We start from the raw sequence: 14,010 nt of genomic DNA, 5'->3' as shown, positions 1-14,010 counted from the left end.
AAACAAATTTTGACATGTCATAGAAAGAAATTTTAGCAATAATTTTTAAAATAGTGTGAACCAGATCATTGTTTTCTATAATCAGAAACAGCTTATCTCATTTTGTATTTTTTTTATTGAAGTGAAATTCAGGTAACACAAAATTAACCACTTTAAAGTGGCATTTAGCATGGCTGGCCTGGTGGCTTAGTGGTTAAGTTCACATGCCCTGCTTCGGCAGACTGGGGTTCGCAGGTTCAGATCCCAGGTGCGGACCTACACACTGCTCATCAGGCCATGCTGTGGCGGCATCCCACATACAAAACAGAGAAAGATTGGCACAGATGTTAGCTCAGAGACAATCTTTCTTAAGCAAAAAGAGGAAGATTGGTAACAGATATTAGCTCAGGGCCAATATCCCTCAACAACAACAACAACAAAGGTCAAAGTAAAATTTAGTAAATTCACAATGTTGTGCAACCACCAACTCCATCTAGTTTCAAAAAATTATCATCACCTCAAAATAAAACCCTGTACCCATTAAGCAGTTACTACCTACTCCCTCTTCCCCGTAGCCCTTGGCAACCACCAATCTGTTTTCTGTCTCTATAGATTTACCTATCTAGATATTTCATATAAATGGAATAATACAATATATGACATTCTATGCCTGGCTTTGTTCACTTAGAATAATGTTTTCAAAGTTTATCCATATTATAGCACAGATCAGTACTTAATTCCTTTTTATGGCTGAATAATATTCCATTGTGGGTATACACCATAATTTGCTTACCTTTTCATTCATTGATGGACATTTGGATTGTTTCCATCTTTTGACTATTGTAAATAATGCTGCTGTAAGCATTCACGTATAAGTATTAGTTTGAGTAACTGTTTTCACTTCTTTTGGATATAAAACTAGGAGTGGAATCGCTGGGTCATATGGTAATTCTATGTTTAACTTTTTGAGAAACCACCAAACTATTTTCCACAGCAGTTGAACCATTTTACATTCCCATCAGCGATCTAAAAGTGTTCCAATTTCTTCACATCCTGGCCAACACTTGTTATTTTCCATTTTGCTTTTTATTTTTAATTATAGCTATCCTTGTGGATGTGAAGTGATATCTCATTGTGGACTTTCCATTATTTTTACATAAATCTTGAACATAGAGAAATCTATCAACTGACTTCCTTAACAAACAATTTTTGCTGAAGTCTTGGTAAGAAGTCACCCCCAAGCATATGCCATTTTGTAACATTAACACAACAATAATAAAAATGAGAATAGCTAACACTTACATAAAGCTTATTGCTTTACATGTATCATTGTTATTATTATTATTCTTCTTCCTAAGACTCATTTAACCCTCACAACAACTCTATGAGGTAGGTGCTGTTGTTAACTCCACTTTACAGATGAGGAAACTGGGGCTCTAAGATCTTAAGTGCCTTGTCCAAGGCCTACAACCAGGAAACACTGCAGCCATGATTCCAACCCAGCCAGTCTGACTCCGGAGTTCACTTTCTTTCCTTGGGTGCTAGACTATACCTCAAAGTAGTTGAAGCCCATAGGCCTTATAGATATAAACCTGATTAATATAATTTAATTACAATACCAAAGTTCAAATTTAGGCACCTATGCTATACTTAAAAGGCAAAAGTGGGATTAGGCTTTTAATTCTTTGTTTTAAAAGGACTGTTAAGTTATGTGTGCCTTTGAATGCACTTCCACTCCTGGTAAGAGCCAAGTACCCTTCGTCCCAGCTGGGCCCTGAAGAAGACTCAATGGTCAGGCCCCCCGATGCCCGAGGCGGCTTCCCACTAACCATTCCTGTTTCTCCCTCAGAGACCTGTGGAAGGCGCCATTCCACCCCCATCATCCAGCAAGGAGTTGGCTCTGGTGCTCCGAACAGTTCCACCAACCTCCCTAGTGAGCAAAAGCTGAGCGGGGAAGTAAGAAACCATAACCTTTAGCTTTTCTCTTTGGACCCTCTCCATTTTCCCTCAGGCCTTCGGGCACTGGAAGCAGCAATGAAATTCAGTGTCTCTGTGTAAAGAGAAAAAGAGCCAGGTCCCCCTCCACCTCTGGAAGGGAATCTCAGCCCCACTCAGCACTTCCTGGTTCGGCTCCCAACTGACAGGAAGAACCTCCTCCCCATTCACCTCACAGCATATTTTAGGGTTTCAGACAAAAAGAACATTCTTTCCAGACACCTCCCCATTCCCCTCAAACCACAGCAATCAGTCTTCAGCTGGTAAAGAAACGCCAGTTATTAAATGATTTTTTTAAAGAATTAGTTAATAACAAAAATCATAAACTGCTGCTAAGGATGTGAGCAATACAAAAAAAATGACTCAGAGGTTATATAATGTTCTCGAATCCCCAGAGGGTCCAGAGGGCCTTGCAACCTTTGCCCTCCTCATGCTTGTCATTCCAGTGCAGACTGACCAGCGTCCAGGCAGTGTTCTTAGTGTGTGGCCACCCTATCTGACAAGAGAGAACAGGGCTGCGGCTCCAGCCCACCACTACCCAGAAAAGAAGGAAACAGACATCAGAGCACCTACCACGGGCCAGGCTCGACATCGGGCCCCTGACAGGCAGAAGAGGTAGCACTGGGTGAGAGGAGGGCTCTGGAGTCAGGAAGACCAAGGTTTGAGTCTGCACTTCACCTCTCACTAGCTGAGCGACTCCAGGCAAGTCACTTAACTGCTCTGTACCTCACTTCACTCGTCTGTAAAATCTAATGGCTCATATCTCATAAGGGTTATGGTGAAGGCTGCTTACATAACACTTGTCAAGGGCTTTGCACGTAGCCGAGAACGGAGTAATTGCTCAGTGAGTATTAGCTATTAATAGCGGCACTATCATTATTCTTGTTCCATTATCTCACATTCTCTTCTCAGGCAAAGTCAGAAAAAGCTCAGAGGGTAAAGAACTCTCCATGCTCTCCAGATCTAAGTCAGCTCTTCCCAGGTAGTCCCAAGAGACCCTTCAGAGTATAGGTCATTCTTCCCACCTGGAAGTGTCCCTGCCACCAGGAAGCATCTGAGTAGACACTAGGATTCAGGGCACAGCTCTTAACTTCAGCAATGCCTGCTCTATCGTTTCCAAAACACAGGTTTCTGTGGTTCTTTCTAAATGGATTTGTGGAAATAGGATTTGATACCAAATGTAAACCTGTGTCACTCACTGAAATAAAAGTGCCATTTCAATTGGTGTCACAGGTCAGGGATGGTACTAACAGGAAACACCACCAACTTACTACTTGAAGAACTGACTGCCTCCTGCTAAGAGTTCGGATTGTTACTGTATGGATGAAAATTCATCTTTAAAAGGTCTCATCAATGATGGGTCAGCTGAAAACTTTTGCCCATTTTTAGAACAAAATTGGAATTGGCCTTTTATGGTGATTCAAAAACAGACAGATAGTATCTGCAATTATTTGCTTCTTTGCATTTATGGAATTGCTGTTTCCCCAAAGCAGGTGGCCTAAAGCAAATTGTGCCAGCTGCTTCCAGAATAACCCATGTTTGTACATTCACTCCCCCCACACACACTCCAAAAGATCCAGCAGGAACTAAACAGAAACAGGCATATGCAAAAACACAGGCCTCTGACGCATGCACCTCAGCCCACGGTACTCCAGATTTCTCTCCTCCCTTTTTGCTCAATTAAACCTACAATTGTTAGCTCTTGTTTCACATGACTTTTTGAATCCTTTCTGAAGCATTTACACTGTTGTGTAATGGAAACTTTACAGCTTTATGGAAATGGCATCATCCTGGTTCTTGTGACATCCAGCTCCCCAGGTTCTCTGGGCATCTTTCTGGCTTCTGTTTCTGTCTCCTTCACGGGTTCATCTTCCCCTGCCCTCCTCGCTCACTCTGTGGGTGTGCCCTGGGACGCCCTGCCCTCTCACTAGATGGTACATACAACCACGTGGCACATAGAGCCTATTGCTGGGAGAAATGGAATCTGAATAGTGCATTTCAGTTAGAGAGCATTCTAAAAACTTAAATCTTGCTTTTTAAATAAAGTATCAGCTCATATAATTTCAAAGGTATTTACATGCTAAAATGAAGCAACTTAAGGTAAAGCCTTGAGGTCATGTCCTGCTTACAAAAAGGTAGGGACACAGGCATTTGGACACAGCTGGTGGGAAAAGTAAATTAATATAAGCTTCTTGAAAGAAACTTAGCAATAATCATCAAAAAGTCTTTACAATGTCCATACACTTTGATGCACAATTCTATTTCCACATAATAATTAGGAATATGTGCTAATATTCTTCTTAAACAAGGCTCAATTAAAAATGCATTTGAGGGGCCGGCCCAGTGGTGCAGTGGTTAAGTTTGCACATTCCACTTCAGCAGCCTGGGGTTTGCCAGTTTGGATCCCAGGTGCAGACCTATGCACCGCTTGTCAAGCCATGCTGTGGCAGATGTCCGACATATATACAAAGTAGAGGAAGATGGGCATGGATGTTAGCTCAGGGCCAGTCTTCCTCAGCAAAAAAAGAAGAGGATTGGCAGCGGATGTTAGTTCAGGGCTAGTCTTCCTGAAAAAAAAAAAAATGCATTTGAAATACCTTAAACTTGAAAACAATCTAAATAGTTCAATAAAGTATAGTATGACCATACAATGATATTTAGAAATCTCCAAAATATAGTCTTATGTGAAAAAGTTAAAAATAGCAAATAGAGTATGACCCCAATTCTTAATACCATGTATATATGTTTGAATAGACATGTACACATAAAGCAAACAACAGGTGGAAGAAGTCACACCCAGTGTTAATAACGATTATTTCTTGATGTAAGAAATATGGATGACTTGTATTTTATTCTTTGGGCTTTTCTACATTTTCAAAGTTCACTAAAATAGCATGGATCACTTTTATAATGTGGGAAAACACACTTCTTAGGAAAAAGCATCTGAGAAGAGAGAGGTCATATTAATAAAGATGACAAAGTAACGGTTCTCCTAGAATACTAACTTGTAACTCCTATAAGAAAGATCCAGGAACTGAGACTATTGGAAATAAAATATATGTTTCTGAAGGAGACCCATTTGGTTAAATAGACTTTAAATCCTGTTTGTGGCCAGTCTAGGGACAAGCACCTAAGTGGAGATGGCTCACTTATCGCAACCTTGTATAGGTAAGAGAACAGCACCTGGCTGACAGCAGAATGTGTCCTTTGAGACAGCTGAGCTTTCTCAACACAGTGAGAGACATAGTGCAAAGATGGAAGCACTGCCTTTGGAATTAGAGGAGACTCCTTAACCTTCCATCCACCCCACTAACTAGCTGGCTAGCCTGAGGGAAGTGATTCAGCCTCCCTAAACCTCAGAGATTTTTTAGTTTGTGAGATAAAGATAACTCTTACTTCACACAGTGTGGATGAAGAAATCAGCCAATTCTTATTATTCATGGATTCCATCTCTGTGAATTTGTCTACCTGCTAAAATTTGTTTGCAACCTCAAAATCAATACTCACAGCACTTTCCTGATCATTTGTGAACATGCTCAGCGCAAGGAAAATTTTGAGGCACAACCCACACGGTCCCAGGTAAGATTGAATATGCGATGCTCTGCCTTCTTGTTTCAGTCCTCAGACGGTAAACAAGTGTCCTTTTCACGGTGTCCTTAATGCCACATTTTTCACATTTTTGTACTCTTTGTCAGTGATTTCACTGTTTAAAATGGCCACCTAGTGCAGTGCTGAAGAGCTGTCTAGTGTTCCTGAGCACAAGAAGGCTGCGAGGTACCTTAGGGAAAAAATACAGGTGTTAGATAAGCTTCATTCGGGCATGAGTTACAGTGCTGTTGGCTGTGACTTCAGTGTTAATGAATCAACAGCAATATATGCTAAATAAGGTGTCTTTAAAGAGCAACACACACAAACAAGATTACATGCTGCCTGGCTAACAAAAATGTTGTGACCAGAGGCTCACAGGAACCTAACTCCATATCTTCCCTTGGAGCAATGGTTCAGTATTTGCTCATTCTCTCTTCGCGGCAACTTTATAGACCATAACTATCGTGAATAACGAAAATCGACTGTATATACAACTCCTTCATGCTTCCCACAAATATTACATCAATGCACCATGAGCTGCATGTAACAGAGTCAAATGGGTAATAAATGTTTGTTGAATAAACTTAGCGTTGCCTTAAATAGAAATAACAGATGTCATAATACACCTGTTTTTAATCCAAATTTAGTTACATCTTCTGAAAAGCCTTCAGCACGATGGCTTTACAAACCTCCTTCGCCTAGGCTGTGTTTGCTTGCAATAGCACTTAACATCTATTTCTCACAGCCCAACCCACCCTTCAATAACTAAATATTCTTACAAAAGAAATCATCCAAAACAGCCTCAAAATCATGTTTTGGCCTAAAGGTAATTACTGATTCTCTTTAAGGAGGAGCTTTCCAACCATTTAAAAAAAAAAAAAAAAAAGCTATTTCGCTTCATTCCAATCCTTTCTCCTCCTACAGGGGATACAATTACAACTTATCTTTCATTCGTTAGTGGAGCTATACTGATTCTAAAAAACTCAACATCAGTATTTCTGAAAGGGTAGCCAGGAAAGAAGTTATTTAAACAGAGAGAGAAAGGTCTGTACCTCAATCTAACCACGAACAAACATCAGAAAAACTCAAATTGAGGCGCATCCTACCAAATACCAACACTCTTGAAAAGTTTCAAGGTCACAAAAGACGAGGAAAGACAAAGGAACTGTCACAGATTTGAGGAGACTAAAAAGGAATGATAACTAAATACAATGTGCAATCCTGGCTTGGATCCTCAAACAGAAAAATGACATTGGTGGAAAACTGAAGAAATTCGAAGAAAGTCTTTAGCTCTGTTAAGAATATTGTATCAATGTAATTTCTTAGATTTGCAAATTGTGTCTTGGTTATGTCTGGTGTTAACATTACGGGAAGCTGGGTGAAGACCACGGGAACTCTCTATACTATCTTTACAATTCTTCTCTAAGTCTAAAATTAAATTTTAAAAAAGTTTTGAAAGAGAGAGAAGAGAGTAGGAGAGATTAAGAGAGGAAATAGGTGCTCATCCTACATTCAAAGTATGAACATTGAATTCAAGTCAGGTTCGGGGTAAGGGATGGACAAACAGCTACTTTGAGGTAAATAGTATTGTCCGCCATTTTAATGATAAAGGAACTAAGGTTTTGCAAGGTTATGTAATTTACCAGAGCTCACAGGGCTAGTAAATGTAGGAAACTAGCAAAATTGCCCCCGGAGCCTACCAGCTTAACCACTACACTGAACTGAACACTATGTAACTTGATAAACTCCAGAACTCTCTGTCACCTTAATTTCTGTACCAACATAACCTCTGTGAGATGCTTTTAGGCAGCGTGAAGTATGGAGAAATCACTGTCGTCCTCTCCCACTCCCTCCTGCCTCCCTAAATGCCAAGCTTACTCAGGTCCCTAATTTTCACTCCTGAAACCGGCCCCACAGTCAGAGGCTCACATTCACCAAGGAGTTTCATCTCCAATGGTCAGACGTGACCGCCCACTCCCTGATCCTCAGGGTAGTCTCCTCCAGGGACAAGAGCAATGGTTCAGAAATAAGGCCTATTTTCTGGTCCTACCTTTCCCACTGACTACCTCCTTAGCCTTCAGTAAGTCTCTTTATTTCTGTGGTTTTATGTCTGTGTGTGTCTGTGTGTGTGTGTGTGTTTACTTCACGGAATAATTCAAGAAAAAATTTTTAACTGGATGTGAAAATACTTAAGTCTTACTAAGCCAAATTGACTGAATAATGAAAAATCCCAGGAGTTTAGGCTCACTTGGGGATCTAAAAGTCATCGAACTGCTCAGCTCTTACCATCTGTGTTACGAATACTGCCCAGGCTCTTCTCTAGTGGAATCACTTTCACAGCCACAGGCAGGCTGGCAGCGTGGCGTGGTGTCCTTGTGGGAAATGTCCTCCTGCTCTCCCTGTGGTTCTATTGAGTCCATACCAAAAAAAACTCTACATTCCCTGCTATAGGTGGTGGACACATCACCGAGGCTGACCAATCAGAATAATTCATCTTCCTCATACAACAACCCAAGAAGGGTTCATCCAAGTCCTTTCTGAGGGGTTGACAAGGATGTCTCTTTTGCACTTTGATCCCAAGCTGTAAGCATGCTTGTGGCCACTAGGGATATGTTGCCATAGAGAGAGTCTAAGAATAAAACAGAGTCATGATAAGCAATACTGAGAGACAGACAAACAGGGAGAGACAGCAACAGAGACAGCAACAGAGAGAAGACAGAGAGTCGATGCGATTGTTTGAAGCCCTGGATCCAACTATGTCTGAAATCCAAACTACCAATTGAAGTTCCCCGTTAAGTAAATCAAAATATTCACTTGTATATTTGGTTTGTATGGGATTTTCTGTGACTTGCAACATACAGTCATAACCAATACAACGGACATTACGATGTCATTGATATCAACGTTTTCTTCATAGTTCTTTTCATCTGTTTTTAATTGTGAGAAAGTGGTAAAAGTATGAAATAGTACCCTTTATGTTAAAAAAAATAGATAAACTCCATTATTTTTCACATAAGAGTAGTGCTAAATAAAATTGAAGATACAGAAAAATTTTAACAGTATGTTGAGTTAATTAAAACAATAAGCTAAAAAGGCCCAGGCATTGTTAGCTTCAGAAATATTGATTAATATTACACAGAAATTAAATGTACATATTAAAAGCACAAAATCTTAAAATCTTAAAGTTATTCTTGATTCCTTTCTTTCTTTCCCCTCATATCTAGTCAATCGACAAATTCTGGTGTTCTGCTTCAAAATGTATCCTGAATCCAACTGCTTCTCTCTGTCTCCACCACTACAACCCCAGTCCAACCCGCAACACCTCTCATGTGGGTCACAACAGCCTCAGCTGGGATTCCTGCTTCTAACCGCAGCTCCTTACAGCCAATTGTTCACACAATAGCCAGAGGTACATCTTTGAAAATATAAATCTGATGATGTCATTCCTCTGCTTAGAACCCTCCCATGGCTTCCATCACCCTCAGAATAAAGGCCAAAGTTCTTACTATGACCTATGAGGCCCTGCATGATCTGGCCCCTCACAACCTCTCATGTCACCTTTCATTACTGTCTCCCTCATCCATTCTGCTCCAGCCCCAGTGGCCTCTTTGCTAGTCCTACAATACAGCCAGCATGCACCCACCTCAGAGCCTTCGCACTTTCTATTTCTTCTGCCTCGAACGCTCTACCCCTCAGCTAGCTCCATGGCTGTTTCCTCTTTTTCATTCAGGTCTCTGCTCAAGTGTCACCTTGTCCAAGAAGCCTTCTCTGGCTGGCCTATCTAAGATAGTCATCCTCTCATTTACTCTCCAGCACTTACCCTGCTTTATTTTTCTTCATTGGTCTTATGCTATGGTGTTATGTTATTTTTTCATTTCCCTACTTGTTTGTTGACTAATTGCCTTCTCTGGAATATAAGCTCCATGAAAGCAGAGACTTTGTTTTATTTACTTCAGAGTGCCTCCAGCCACTTGACAAAAGCCAGACACAAAAAAAACAGATACTAAATACCTGTTAACTAATGAAAGAAGAAACATTTGTAACATTCAAGACAGGCAAAAAGTTAATATCTCTAATATAGAAGAGATATTCCAATTAATAAGAATATTATTTCATTCTCATATAAAAAATAGGCACACCCAGTGCCCACATCTTGCTGTTTAAATATTATTCTCCAGGGGCTGGCCCCGTGGCCGAGTGGTTAAGTTCGTGCGCTCCGCTGCAGGCGGCCCGGTGTTTCGTCGGTTCGAATCCTGGGCGCGGACATGGCACTGCTCGTCAGACCACGCTGAGGCAGCGTCCCACATGCCACAACTAGAGGAACCCACAACGAAGAATACACAACTATGTACCGGGGGGCTTTGGGGAGAAAAAAGGAAAAAATAAAAAATCTTAAAAAAAAAAAAAATATATTATTCTCCAATCAAAGGAATCAGCTCCTTGGAGAGATGACTGATTCTAAGACTGGAGTACGAAAAAACCCAAAAACACAAAGTGGGCCTGGATCATCTTGTAGGACCAGAAAGTAAGAAAGGACTCAAAAAACAAAAGGATGGGGTCATGTCAAAGGGGCACATGAGCCAGCCTGAAAGAGTTCCCATTGGCCAAGCTGGAAGAATTTGTTAACATGGGATTAGATTATAATCTAAAGTATAAAATAAGTATCTATGATTCCATACTGATATAAATGGTTGGATATATAAATAAATGGGGAGAAAGAGACAAATCTTCCTTAAAGAAAAGCTCCAAATAATATATACTCCCTCTGTTATGGGATGAATTGTCTCCCCAAAATTCACATGTTGAAGCAGTAACCTCCAATATCTCAGAATGTGACTGTGCGTAGAGATAGGGCCCTTAAAGAGCTAATTAAGTTAAAATGGGGCCATTAGGGCAGGCCCTAATCCAATCTGACTGGTGCCCTTATAAGAAGAGGAAATCAGGACACAGAGACATGAAACGCATACACACACAGAGACAACCACGTGAACACGCAGCAAGACGGCAGCACCTGGAAGCCAAGGAGAGAGGCCTCAGGAGAAACCACATCTGCTGACACCTTGATCTCAGACTTCCAGCCTCCAGAACTGGGAGAAACAAATTTCTGTAGTTTAAACCACCCAGTGTCTGGCATTTTGTTACAGAAGCCCAAGCAAACTAATACAACTCTCTTTTCAGAGGTGGCGCTCCACCCTCACCCCCCCGCCTTGAATGTGGGCTAAACTTAGTGACTTGCTTCCAAAGAATAGAACGGAAAGTGAAAAATAATAACTTTACAGTGGCGAGACCTGGCAAACACCACTCAAAACAAGTGATCAAGGTTAATATCACTGGTGCTAAGTCACGTGAACAGCCTGTGTCCCTTGATGGGATGTGATGGGAAAAGCATTTCACCCCTCTGGTATTCTTCCCAAATAACCACCATCCCAGATGAATCATGAGAAAATATCAGACAAACTCAAAGTGAGAGAGATTCCACAAAATATCTGACCAGCATTCCTCAAAGCTGTCAAGGTCACAAGAAACTGTCACATACAGGAGACTAAGGAAACAGGAAGATTAAATGCAATGTGGTACTCTGGACCCGATCCTAGAACAGAAAAGGACATTAGTGGAAAAACTAGTGAAACCTAAATAAAGACTGAAGTTTGGTTAACAGTAATGTACTAACGTTGGTTTCTCAGTTGTGACAGAAGTACCACAGTAATGCAAAATGTTGTATGGAATAAATAGGAACTTTCTGTACTGTCTTTGCAACTTTTATGTAAATCTAAAATTACTCCAAAATAAGCATTTATTTTCTTTTAAATGGGCAAGGAGAATGAATAGGCAAATCACTAAAGAAATGCATATGTTCTAAAATCTATGGAAATTATGTACAAAGAAACACAAGTAATCAAAGAAACAATGATAACAATGAGTTATCATTTTTCATCCATCAGAGGGGCAATGATTTTCAAAAGTGATAATACCCAATGTTTTTAAAAAGATGTGGGAAAATATATTATTTGCCAATGTATCTAATGTCTTTATCAAGCACATACCTCCATTCATTTCCCAAGGAAATAAGCAAGCAAGTATTCAATATAATAACTAACATATATTGAACACTTACAATGTTCCATGTACTGTGAAAAATAGTACATATGCATTGGATCATTTGATTTTCATGATAATTCTGTGAGGTAGATACTATTATTATTAAGGATGAGAAAAATAAGTTGAAATCCTTACAACAACTAGTTTATTACAGTAATGGCCTCCTCCAATGAATCACGCCCCCCTGTATCTAAGCCCTTGCATAGTCCCATCCCACAGTGACACTGGGTTTGGTCATGTCGCTTGTTTTGACCAATGAGATGTAAACAAATGTCACAAATAAAGGATTTCTCTCTCTCATTCTGTTCTTGAAATCTTGCCACATGTTAAGAACCCCTAGCTCGCTAAAGATTCAAGGTCAGTCAACAGCCAGTACCAAGCACCAGACATAGGAGGGAGGCCAATATAGACCATCCAGCCACTGCTGAGCAATCAGGTGGTTTTAGCCACATGAGTGACCCCAGGTGAGAGAAGCAGAAAACCCACCAAGCTGAGGCCAGCCCACGATAGACTCGTGAGCAAATAAAATGGTTGTTTTAAACCACTAAGTTTTGGGCTAGTTTGTTTTACAGCAATAGATAACTAACAAACAACCTCATGAGAATTTTGTTCTGTCTACTTGAAACATGAGGAATCTAAGACTTAAGTAGTTAAGTAATTTGTCTAGTTAGTGGCAGAGCCAGAATTCACAGAGACATAGCTAGTCCTTTTAAGAACCAGCATTCCTAAACTCCATGCTGCTCCACTCACCATTCATCTTAGTAAAGTTTAAAAATGAGAAATTACAAACAACTGAAAAGTACTTCAAAGGGGGATTGTTTCAGGGAATTATGATACAAACAAATACAATGTACAATAGAATAGAATACCGCTAACGATAGAATCCATGCAATTATCCTCTCAGCAATGTAAATCTACTGTTGATGTGAGAAGATGTTAGAAGTTTACTTTTATTAGTGCTACTGTGTGTCACGTACTATTCTTAGTGTTTTACATGCTTTATTTCATTCGCTGTTTACAGCTCTGTGAATAGACTATAAATTATTCTCATTTATTATTATTCTCACTTATTCCCAGGAAAATGGGTGCAGAGTAGTTGAACAACTTGCTCAAGATCACATGGCTAATTAAGTGGCAAAGCTGACATGGCCACGCAGGGAGTCTGACTTCCCAGGCCATGTTCCTAACCACAACATCCACCTCTGTTTTTCCCACAATATGTCTTTAGTTGAGAAAGATCAGATTACAGAAACAATATGTGTTTCCTTTTTGGTAACAGAATAGAAAGAGTGGGTGGTTGTGTGGCTTGTGTTTATATAGGTAGAGAAAAGAATATGGAGGATCTTCTTCTAAGCACACCGTGTCAATGTAGTTACTCCTGAGTGATAAGATTATGAGTGACTTTTATTTTCCTCTATATATTTTTCTGATTTTTTGCGATGAAAATTTACAACTCTGATTATGGGAAACTTATAACTCTTTTTAAGAGGAAAACTTCAACACTCCAATATTTAAAAATGATAAAGAAGATTTAAAAATTCACAAAATAGATATAAAGTCCTACATGATCATACAAAAAAGTACAAATTATTTCGTAACTATGTATAGTGATGAATGTTAACTAAACTTATTGCAGTTATCATTTCGCCGCATATACAAATATCGAATCATTATGTTTTACACTTGAAACTAATGTAACATTATATGTCAATTATACCTCATTTAAAAAAGGAAAAAAGTACAAATTAAAATAATTCATCAGTTAAAACAATTAGTTAATCTTTTTCATCAAGCATCTTTTAAACGTTAATTTTCAGTGCTTGCTGGGATCCTGAAAGATAAATATTTTCAGTTACCGCCACCAGGAACATAACTGACTCAATCTCTCTGGAATTGAATTTAGCAATATGTATCAAGAAAGAATTCAAATCATACGAAGCAGTAGCAATGAAGAGCTATTTATAATGCAACAGACTGAAAAAAAACAAAGTCCAACCATGAGAGAATGGTTCAACAGGTAATGCAACGTCCATATAATAGATAAGAGAAAGCCATAAAAGATCCTGTTTTCAGAAAATACTTAATAACGTTCATTATCTCATATTACTTTATTCCTCATATTACTTAAATAACATAATATTGGTAAATACCAACATAATTCATATGCAAGTGAATGTGTGCGTATGTATGTGTAAATGGGCGCCCCCCCCCAAAAAAAAAAACCCTGAAATTAAATATGCAAAAATTTAAACCATTATCTCTGAGTCCTGGCATTTTAGATAACTTCAGCTTTCTGCTGAATGGTTGTCAAGCACCTGGACAAGCCCATGTCAAAATCAGTTGGTACTA

At 39.5% G+C, this 14,010-nt stretch overlaps 1 protein-coding gene and 1 long non-coding RNA gene across 6 annotated transcripts in view; one reads left to right on the top strand and one right to left on the bottom strand.

Moving 5' to 3' along the window:
• EDNRA (endothelin receptor type A) overlaps positions 1–14,010 on the top strand; it is a 104,474-nt gene that overhangs the window by 4,085 nt on the left and 86,379 nt on the right. Inside the window, exon 1 of one of the 2 annotated variants that reach the window (XM_008527444.2) lies at positions 2,419–2,676. The exons of the other annotated variant lie outside the window; for it this stretch is intronic. The gene's annotated coding sequence lies outside the window, so the exon portion shown is untranslated. Of the gene's footprint in view, positions 1–2,418; positions 2,677–14,010 lie in introns of those variants that run through there. 2 annotated transcript variants of the gene reach the window in all.
• LOC139082065 (uncharacterized) overlaps positions 1–14,010 on the bottom strand; it is a 70,829-nt gene that overhangs the window by 23,017 nt on the left and 33,802 nt on the right. For 3 of the 4 annotated variants that reach the window (XR_011537765.1, XR_011537766.1, XR_011537768.1), the window contains exon 3: positions 5,482–5,752. The exons of the other annotated variant lie outside the window; for it this stretch is intronic. This is a non-coding gene — a long non-coding RNA (uncharacterized lncRNA). The remainder of the gene's footprint in view (positions 1–5,481; positions 5,753–14,010) is intronic. 4 annotated transcript variants of the gene reach the window in all.

The sequence above is a fragment of the Equus przewalskii genome, chromosome 2 (assembly GCF_037783145.1).
Source record: "Equus przewalskii isolate Varuska chromosome 2, EquPr2, whole genome shotgun sequence".
Lineage (NCBI taxonomy): Eukaryota > Metazoa > Chordata > Mammalia > Perissodactyla > Equidae > Equus > Equus przewalskii.
Note: the sequence above shows the minus strand (reverse complement) of the source record. Positions and strands in the feature narration are given on the sequence as shown.